The sequence below is a fragment of the Corylus avellana genome, chromosome 10 (assembly GCF_965113065.1).
Source record: "Corylus avellana chromosome 10, dhCorAvel1.hap1.2, whole genome shotgun sequence".
Classification (NCBI taxonomy): Eukaryota; Viridiplantae; Streptophyta; class Magnoliopsida; order Fagales; family Betulaceae; genus Corylus; species Corylus avellana.
This window is the reverse complement of record NC_142499.1, coordinates 8,335,599-8,346,955: the sequence shown is the minus strand read 5'-3', so window position 1 is coordinate 8,346,955 and position 11,357 is coordinate 8,335,599.

Sequence of the window (11,357 nt, the reverse complement as noted above, 5' to 3'; positions counted from 1 at the left end):
TTACTTCCTTTATTTCCATTTATTTTATGCACTTTAAATTCACACAAACAATTCACTCACTTTTAATTAAGTTAACTTTGATCTTTTAATTTTGATAATTAAACCCCTGCAGTCCTTGAGGTTCGACACCCTCAATATACCCGTATCCTACAAAGATTCATCCTATTGCGAGTAGTTATTTTTAATTGATATTTTGGACACAAAAATACCACATCACAGTCCGAAGCTTGGTTGGCAACGAGGCATATTAAAGTTTGGTAATGGCATTTCCTGATCGTCGGAGGAATTGTTGAGCTCACCAAATGGCTTGCTGGGGGAGCTCGTGGCTAGTTGCGATCAGTAAATACAATGGGATTCCCTATTTGATATGGGCAAGGTGTGGCTCAGCGAGGATCCATATGCTTTGGGATCGCCAGTAGGCGTAAGAAACTGCATGGGTTGTTAAAGATTCTCTCTCCAAGCTTGGCAAAGGCGTGGCATGATCGTAGTTTATGACTTCAAGAGACAACATGGTAAGGAAAAAGGTGTTCTTGTTAACCCCTAGGTATTCGTATGAGCTTGTGTGTGAATGCACACCATTTAAGAGACAATTTTCCTAAAGCTAGTCAGAAAATATCACATGGGCATACTTAGATAAGGGAACTGGGCCTCTTTTTCTCTTTTTTTTTTTCTTTTTTTCTTTTTTTCTTTTTCAGATTGTAACATTAGAATTTTGTCTCCTAATTTCAACCCTTACGAACCATCATACCTGCCTTTTGGTCTGACGTAAATCAAAGTAGGAATTGGGGATTCTCCTTCTTTGAAAATTTTGATTCAAAATAGTATGACCTTCGTCACTACATGTTTTAATTCTGGAAGTATATTGGCCAAATGGATTAGATCTTGCAGATTTAACGAAAACGAACAACGATTTGGTGTACGCAGATCGCAACATAGTGGATCTGGGATCTCTGATTGTAGATCTATGGAGACCCGCCGGATAAGTGTAGGTCTGCAAAAGTGAACACCAATTTGGTGTATGTTCATGCACATCGTCAGAGTGGATCTGGGATCCATGATTGTAGATTGGTGCAGATCTGATTCCGGTTGGTTGATGTATCACCCAAACGCTTGATCACCACCATAAAGGATTTTCATTTTGCAAGAATGTAGTCGTTCCCACAAATGGCGCAAAACTGTTGAGGCATTTTTTGGATCTAACAGTCTCCGTTTGGTGTGATCTTCACATTCTTCGAGGTGTCTCTAATCAGCGACCTTCAGGCTCCTACAAAATAATAAGAGCGTCAAAGGGATCTACGAGGAAGGCCCCGTAGACCCTCCGATGCTCAAGTTAGCAGTCGTATATCGGGTTAAAATGTAGCCGGAGCTAGCATTGTATATATAAAAGATGATCCCTTTTACCGATGTCTTTAGTTCTCTTTTATAGGGTTTTTCTATGTAACTGCTTACTTGATCTTCTCCTTTCAGATGATTGAAGAATCATTTGAAATAGTGGGGAGATAATGTGAGGTATTTTAAATAAGGTAAGACCTTGTGAGATAATGTAGGACCTTATGAGATAATTAAGGGTTGTTGAGAGATAGTAGGACCTATAGTAGATTTTATCCCTAACAAACCCAAAGAGAAAATCCAAATTTTAATCAAAACTCACATACCCATTAGCAGTTGCCTTAATATGTAAGGAAAGAGTGAGGGAGAGGGGCGGGAGATACGAGGAAACTGAGAAAAGTAATAGAAAAAGTGTAAGTGTAACGCCCCCAAACTGGCATTGGCAGGGTTACACTGGCGATTACTCCAACTTAATCAACTACTGGCTAAATGAGGGAAACCACCCCTCTAGCATTATCAGAGTTAATGCAAAGGAAGGTGAATGAATCTGATAAATCTAGAAATCATTATGGCACAAGTATAATACTCAATCTAAAGACAATGAGCAACTATCAATAAGGTAAGGCAAACCTAATAACAATATGAAGATCTTAGGGCAAGATCTGTAATGGCAACCGTAACACTCTTGGGTTCTAGTAACAAGCTCCCTATAAAAGTAATAACTGTGTAAGTCTAACGAATTAGTAACTAAACCTCTCAATTGGACATGACATGAGCATTATTATTAAGCAAAAATAAACGTGTAGCTTTTGGTAAATATTGAAAAGGAGGTGTTGCTTCTGTTAACTGATGCAAATCGGCAAGCTTGTCTGCAGCTCGTACGGATGAGCATCAACCCGAGAGCCTCGTCTGTAATCTCATCTGAAGACCGTCCGGACGCCTATGTTATTTTCGTTTGAAGAATTTTACTAAAAAAGGTCATATCTAGCGTTTCATACCTCTGATTGGAGCAAGCTTTCTGGCATTTGAAAGCTAACTCAAAGATATACAAAGTCATGTTTCACAAGGCTTAGCTAATTCCGATATTTATTAAGTCAAAACGGGCTGTAAAGGGAAGATTGGAAAGCTGGATGACGCTATGTTTAGTTTATGCACTTTTATTAAGTGCCCGTCTGGAAGGGAGTGTTTCCCGTCCGGATGGGCCTCGTAGAATTACAATTTTTGACTTTAATTCGTACTTGTAATAGCTATAGGGTTTGAGGGCCTATAAATACATGCTTATAGCCTCCAGATACACAGTTGTTAGTTATATATGAGTTTTTATCAATAAGAAGTCTCAGAGTTGAGTTTCTTCCTTATTTTCCTTCAAACCGTAGATTGGCTCAATATTTTTGAGAAGATTTCTTGGATCTTCGATAGTTTCAAGGTCTACAAGCATTTATCTCGTTCCTTATTATTGTTATTCGCTACAACCCACTAAGTCACGCTACATTATTAATATACCATAAAAGCATTGTTTGGTTAGTAAAATAGTGGTGTACTACCCGGGGACAATCGCCTAAGTATTTTTAATGAAATAAAACTAATGCTTTATAGGTCGTAACTATCATATATGGTCTACCCAAGACATTACTCCTTCTCAGCAGGGTTGACATTGTCCCGAGGGACCTGTAATACAATGTTGGTGCTCCGACCAGTGTACGCTACAGTCCATAACACTTGCAGCCCGACCGAGTCTAACATTGGGTGGCTCATGCTACTAATGATATACGTCCTGTAGTGACCAACCATAAGCCAATGGCTGCGTCAGTCACAAATAGCCATTGGATCCAAGGCCCATATAACAACACACACGTTTGACCATAGAATCAAGTCTATATAGTAAGTCTATGGCCATTATACCGCACGTACCGGTATACCATGTCATACAATGCATCTTATTAACAGTTATTAAAGTAGTTACCAAGTTATTACCAAAAAGCAGACATGCTCATATCATACGCGTGGTCAGTCAGTTGACATATCCAATGTTTTTAAGAAAAGCGTTCATAAGTGTTTACTTACATCGCGCATTCGATTGAATCCTCCGACATCACTAATTCTTGCTATCACGAAATACGACACATCGTTATAAGGAGTACTAAAGAACTCCTCAAGTGACACATCAAGTTTTTACCTAGCGGAAGAGGTCGTCAAAGCCTTAAACCTACATGTTTGGGTCACTGGCATCCTTCCTGCTCTCTAGGCGAACGCTCGGCCCTGAGGGCGTACATTCAGCCAGAGAGTTGGAGCTCTCAGCCAAAAGCCTCAAACATGACCTTATGCTACTGCAAGGTAATACCTCATGCTATCATGCAAACGCAAAGCAATAAAAAGGGGTTTAAAGTTCCTTAAAACATTCTTGGTTTTTGTAAGAAAATAGGCATAAGAACTTATCAAAGTATCTTTAAAACTTCATAACATTAGGAAAGCATTAAGAACAACATGAAAGTTATGAAAAAAGGCAAGGGGTTACCTTAGAAGATAGCCAGCTCCTCCAATTTCCTCCTTCCTTCACAAAACCACTCCTTACACTAGATTTTAGGGTTTATGTAAGTGCAGGGAAGATTGAATGGGGGCTTAAATAGGGGCTTGGGGCATGACATTGTCTGGAAAAGTCGATAATGGGTTAAAAATACTTTTCAAGGTGTCAGCGAACGTTCGGGTACTATTACACGATGGATAAAAGGGTTCAAGCGTACGTTTTGGGGTATTGTCCATTTGGTCAAAGAATACTCAACGTACGTAAGATGGTCCAACGGCGTATGTTCTCACTAAGGCCAAGTGCGTATGTACGGGTGGTCCCCCGGCATACATTCGGTTTTGACTTCAAAGTTTCAGGAGTTTAGTTATGTACAAGGGCTTAGGTCTTTTGTTTTAAAACTATGCTTTACCAAATTGTTAACCTCATTTGTGATAAGTTATTAACCTTTTTTTAAATGGGTGTTTTTATTGGGGTATTACAGTAAGGAAGAGAGAGATATAATAAATAATGAGATGCATTTGTGCATTTAGAAAAAAAAAAAAAAAAAAAAAAAAAAAAAAAAAAAAAAAGAGATGCATTTGTGCACAGTAGCCGCCAAATGTGGCATGGTACTATGCACAAATTGATCCAAAATGCAAAATGCATTTATTTATTTATTTACATAATATAATGTGAAGGTATTTTTATTCATTTGTTTAGTCATTTTGCATAAAAGCACAATGTGGCTAATCAATGTGAGTGCTCACATTGGTTTACCCATATTTTTATGCAAAATAGCTAATTAAAACCCACTTTATTTAGTTTAACTAATGAGTTTTAAAAGCCACCATACATCCGATTATCTTTCTTTTTTTTTTCTTTTTTTTTTTTATCTATATCATTTAAATATTATTTCTTTTTCTTTTTTTTTTACAAGGGTTGCATTTTTTTTTTTTTTTTTTTTAAAGATCATATTTTTAAACTTTTGGGAAAAAAGAGAGATGTGGAAAGAGAAATAATATATTAATGAGATAGGTGTGTGAACAGTGACCACTACATATAGCGATGCACTGTTCTCAAATGCAACAATAATGTATTTTGCATTTGAAATGCATAATCCGATGTAGAATGATTTGTTAGTGTTTTGATTATCTATTTTAGATAAATGTAAGAAATGACTAAGCCAATGTGAGTGCTCTTATAGTAAGTATTAAAAGAATTGTAGACCAGTTAGTCTACGTTAGGATGTACCTCTCGCTAAGCCTAAACTATATAATTCAAATGAAAAATAATAGGGTTACAAACAAATTTTACAAAAAAACTTTTACAAAGTGATGTGGCACAATATGATTGGATTTCTCAAAATTTGAATTTATCTAATTTCTAATCAAGTTGTGCCATATCACTTTGTAAAAGTTTTTTTGTAAAATTTATTTGTAAGCCTAGCATTCCTCAATTCATTTACCCTCAAAGCTCTTACCTATCAATTACTCTAGCAGCTTGTCATCTGTATCAACATGCTCAATTTCTATAAAATAACATTTTACATGAGAAACTGTTACTCCACGACTCAGTAAATAAAAAACCAACCAAATTGATGTGTGATGTGAGCTCTCTTGGTTCTGATAAAATTTATCTCTGTTGTTGAATTGAAATCATTCAACTGCTCACTTCGTTTTCTGAAATCAAAGTACTAAATCTTCTTATGTAATGCAATCTTTTATTTGAAAACTCAATAAGTTAATGTATGTCCACTAAAAACATTATTGAAAAGAGAGCCCATACTATCAGGATGGGTGGTAAAACCTCACTTTCACAGCCTCCAATAAGAGATTGACACATCATTTTAAAAAAAAAATGATGGGATCTTATTAAAAAAAAAAGAACACAATCGACAAGGCACTTCTGGTTTGCCCTTCCACTCAACATCAATGTCCTCTTTATCGCATATCAGAACACACACAGAATTATGCTTATAAGCATTACGTCTAGTTCATCAAGTTATGCTAAACAACTCCACATAGAGTATTCAAAAATCATTGTTCTCTCTGTAAACTTTTTTTTCTTCATATAATTTTATTTAATTTCAAGGTTTGTGTTAATTTTTTAGAAGATCAAAGAATTTAGAAGCACCATAAAATAAAAGAAACAAAACAGACCACCCAAAACTTACAAACAAAATCAACCATTGAAAAAAAAAAAAAACACCCAATCACAAGCAATTTTGCCACCCAATACCCAACTTGAAACACACTATTTCTATTATCTATTTTCCCTAAAAGACGATGGCTTTGGGCGGTGGCGTCGGGCGGCAACGTTGGATTGAGGAGATGGTAGGTTTTAGGGCTTGGGGTTGACGTTGAGTGGAAAGGGCAAACCAGAAGTGCCTTTTTTTTTTGTCAATTTTGTTTTATTTTTTTTAAAAAAAAAAATCTAGTGCGTTTATGTCTATTGTATTTGATGTTTTTAATTGATTTGTCACTTTTTTTATCGGATGCTGTAAAAAATGGGTTTTACATAACATCCTGACTAAAGATATTCTTTAGTGAAAATTCTTTTCCTTGAAACACAACAAGAGAGAAGCTTTCTTTTGTTGGATACTAAAGCTAAAGATTGGTTCCAACTCAAAACTGGTTTTTCTACAACCATAAGTACTATAGCTGAAAACAATTTGAAAATACCTACTAAATAGTAATCAAATCTCTACTAGCAACAAGTACTAAAAGTAAATACTTCAATGTATAGACTTACATACATAAGTAATACTAAAAATACTAAAACTAAAATTGAAATCTTGTTCTGATTAGATTTACTATTTAATTATACTGGTCATTCCGTTTGGCCTATACCAAACGTACAACCCTATTTGACATTGGCTTATCGAACATACCAACCCATTCAAACTAGGTTTATTGAGCATACCAACCCACTTAACCTTGGTTTGTTGAACGTATTGAAATATCTCTGAAATTAATTAACTAGTAATTAACTCAATAAGCCTCCCAAGACCCATTCATCGATTAAATAAGTCCCAAGAGATCTCTCAATCCACTAAACTTTGGGCTCACCAATGGAAGTAAACACTTAACAATATCACAAAATAGCCAATTGTAACAAAGCCATAAAATATAATAAATATCTAGAGCAAAATACTAGTATTCCAACATAGCTTAAATGGAAAGGAAATAAACCATCAAGTATCTAAATCCGTAACAATTTTCAAAATAATATCTTAAGAACAATACATAGAACAATAAATGTCTTCAAAGCTTAAGTCATATTTACGTTCAAGCCTCTAGTCTGGTTCATTGAGGTTTGCAGGTTACCAATCCAACATGTCCATGCGAGAACAGATATACTACAACAAACCATATGATATGCCACAAGTTAGGGTCTAACTCCTCAAAGACCAACATGGCTAAGTCCTCCAAATTAATATACCTCCTCGTAGGTTCCACCATCTAACAGTTGACCAATTATAAAACAAACATATTGTACAGGTGGAAGCAAAGCAAGCGTAAGTCCACGACTTAGTGAGTAAAGTACATAGGGAAGGCAATTATCAATGTAGTGAACTCATAATTTAAATAAAAAGATTTCGGAACAAAATATATCATTGTGTAAGACAATTCTTGTTAGAATATCAATGCAATGAATGAAATATTTCATCACACATATAATACATGAGATAGCAGAAATGTAAAGTATTATTCAACTCCATATGATCCATTCTTTCCCTTAACCCAGTGGCGGAGCCACGGTATCCACCCCTAAGGATTTAAATGTTTTTTTTTTTTTTAACCCACGACACCGTTAAAATAAAAAAAAATAAATAATAAAAAAAAAAGGAAAAAATCCATTTTACCCCCTGATGTTTTGGGGGTTTTTCAATTTAAACCCCAAAGTTTAACAATTGGCAATGTACCACCCTAATGTTTCAAAAATTTTCAATTTAAACCTTTTGTTACTAACTTCCGTCAAATTGGACGAAAATCCATGAAATTATGTAATTACCCTTAGGCTTTTTTAAAAAAATTTCCGTCCAATTTAACGGAAATTAGTAACGGAAGGTTTAAATTGAAAATTTTTCAAACATTAGAGGGTACGTTGCCAATTTCTAAACTTTGAGGTTCAAATTGAAAAACTTCTGAAACTTCGAGAGGGAAAAGTGGATTTTCCCAAAAAAAAAAAATCTTTTTACAATTTTACCTACCCTACCCATTACGGCATTACCCAATCTCTCGCACCCCCATCCCTTCTCCCGCACGGCGCACCCCCATCCCCATTTAACCTAGACCCAGTGACCCAAGGCATTACGACAACCCTTCTCTACTACTGCTTCTCAGACTCTCCGTTCTACTACTCCCACACGGCCGCACCCCCATAATCCATTTAACCCACGGCAATCTAACCCACGGCATTTATGGCAAATAAACTAGTCCTACCGAGAAAAAAACCGTTCCCTTTCTCAGTTTCTCACCGCTTCGATGCTCCGTTAGGCCTCAATATCGAGCGAATCGACGGCCAAACAAGTCGGCTGCAAATCTCAGTCAAATTTCTAGCTACAGCCTACAGGTAACCATGAAAGCAAAATGGATAAACTTAGTGCTTAACATTTTTATTTTCTTTCACTTTCTTCAAGTTTCTCTGCAACCGAATCAAGGTGGATGTATATATAAATTATATAATTCTTTTAGGTGGAAGCTCCAACAGTTGGTTGTAGGTGTAGCTTGTTTTCTTTGAATCTTTTATTTTGTTTTATTTTCACATTGTAGTATATTTAATTGGCCTTATTTTTGCATGAATTTCTTCTTAATGTTCTGTTGAAATTGCATATGTACAGTGGCGGAGCACCCCCCAAAAAAAAAAATCTCTAAGACGCTCTCTCTCAGTCTCTCAGACTCTCTCTAGTCTCTTCGTTCTCTGTTCTTTCTATCACAGACTGTCAGATTCACAGGTAACTCCTTGTCTCCTCCTTCCTGGCTTCTCAGTTGCTTTTGTAGTTTTATGTTACAGTTTTAGATTTTTGTTCTAGTTTCTTTTTTTTACCTAGTTTTAATTTCGGATTTTTCGATTTGTTTTATCAGTTTCTTGAGATTGTATGGTGGAGAACTCAAAACTGGAGAACTGGAAAAGGCGTTGATGCAGCTGCCAAATTAGGTCCTATTCTGATCTCTTTGATTATTAATTGAATTCCCACATATTTATCTTTTATGACAATTTGTAATTTTTTTTGTTGTTTTCGTTTAATTATCTTCTGTTTGGTTGCCTAGAAAAAATAGTTAAATCCATCTTTTCTTTCTCTGTAAGTTGAGGATCGTTTATGCATTGTTGGAAATTGAGCCATTCATCTAGTTCATGACCATAGTAGGCAATTGTAAGTTCATAGCCATTTCATACAATGAAAAGCATATGCAGCAATGAAATTTAAGCTCACTCGGATATAATCCACCAGCTAGCAGACTATGCAGTAATTTGTAGATAAGGGCATGCAAGGATTTGTTTGCTACCATGTACTGAAGCAAATGAGCAAATCAAGAAGTAATGAAAAGAAGTGAAAAGAAGAACCAATTCTTGAATGTGATCTAGCATGTTACTAGAAAATTGAATAAAGTTAGTAAACCTATATGTATCAATGTATGTATAATGTATTAATGTATCTATGGAGTCTGGTTATGAAGAAGTTTTTAATCGATGATTCTCCTACTGCTAGGGAATATATTCTGAAATGAGGATATAAGAATGGAAAGGTAGAACCGTAGAAAGATGGAAGTTGTTTTATGCAAAATATACTGGGATGCGATGGTCAAAACCCATAGGAACTAACTACTAAGCGAGATTTGACTATTCAGTCTATTCGTGATAGGCTTTGTGTTATATTGCCGGAATTGATTTTTCTGTATTTGAATTTTTTAGATTATAGCAAGAAAAGGAAAAAACCAATACTCATGGAAGGTTTTTGGAGAAATTCTTGGGATGTGGAGGAGCTTAAGGTAAACTGTAAATTTTGTTTTGTTTCACCAAATTTTGATGCTTTGGTTGAAAACCATGACTTAATTTATATTTTGCTCCTTTTACAGGAAGAGGGTTTGCGAGAAAAGTTCAAATACTTTGGAGTTTTCTACAATTCAGTTAATTTGGCCCTTTTGGGTCTAGCGGGTTCTTAGGAAATCGAAATCAAAGACACTCTCTCTATTTTCTCAGGTGAGTCACAACCCTAGTAATTTCCTAAACCTTAAACTTTTGTGTTACATTTTTTATCCATCCTCTGTTTTTCCTCTGTTTAATTTGTGGGTTTTAAACTTTAATGTTTATTTTGTTGCTTATATCCATATAAACTTTGATTAAACATTAATTTAATTTCACTATTAATTTGAATGATTGAATAAACTTTAATATCCGTATGATTGCTTATTTTGTTGTTTAATGTTTATAAACTTTGATTGTCTCTTACGGGGTTGATAAGTGCCAAATATTGCATATTTGGACCCCTTTATTTACATTAGTTAATCCTTTAACTGTGTCGTTATTTAATATTTTGTGTTAGTTTTATGTTTTTAGTATTTTGTAGGTCATTGAAGAAAAACTACAGCTTTAAAGGGAAAAATGCAAAGTTTGGAAGAAAGAATACTTTGAGAAGACCTAGATGATGTGGTTAAGTTTAACCAAATCCAAGAAATAGGTTAAATCAGATTAAATTGGATAAAAGATCAGATTGGATAAGATTTCAGATCGGATTCAAATTCAGATTCTGTATAGGTCTCAGTATTTTGATCGTAACTTTCTTCTCAAATATCGGATTGAAGTGATTCAAATGGTATTGGAAAGCTAACTTAAAATAATACAATTTCTTATGAAATAGGATTTTCCTAATTCGGAAGGTTACTATGCCAAAATCGCCCCTCAATTAAGAGACACAAATCTGGACGAATCTCATTCCGATTTCAGACTTCTATTTTGACTAGGAGACAGACCTCCGAATTATCTAGGTTTACTTAGGCTTCTAGGACTTCCCTAAGCCTATAAATAGACTTCTTTGCATTCAAGAAAAGATACACAATCCTAGAGAGCAAAATTCTACAGTTTTTCTCTTTTTAGTTTAGGTTTTCTTTAGTTTAGGTTTTATTTTTATGTAGAGCTAAATTCCCAACTAAGGTTGGGGATGAAGCCTCACCGATGAAGAACAACATCACTTTTATGTAAGTTTTTTATTATTCTGATTTTATTGAGTTTTATATTTCAATTGTTTTACTTCTAATCAATTGTATGGAGTAATTCTTGGATATCTCTTGTGATTCAAGGATACATGTGATGATTTGAGATAATTTCATATGATTGATTGTTTAGCTTTTAACTCATAAAAATTGGATATCCCTTGTGATTTGTTCTACGGATACATCTAGTGTTTCAATTAAATTTGGATTCCTTTTGTGATTTGGTCAATGAATGGATACATGGAATGGTTTTGATTAATTCTTTGAAGAATAGTAAAACATATCTATGATTTAATTTGTGAGAACTTCGG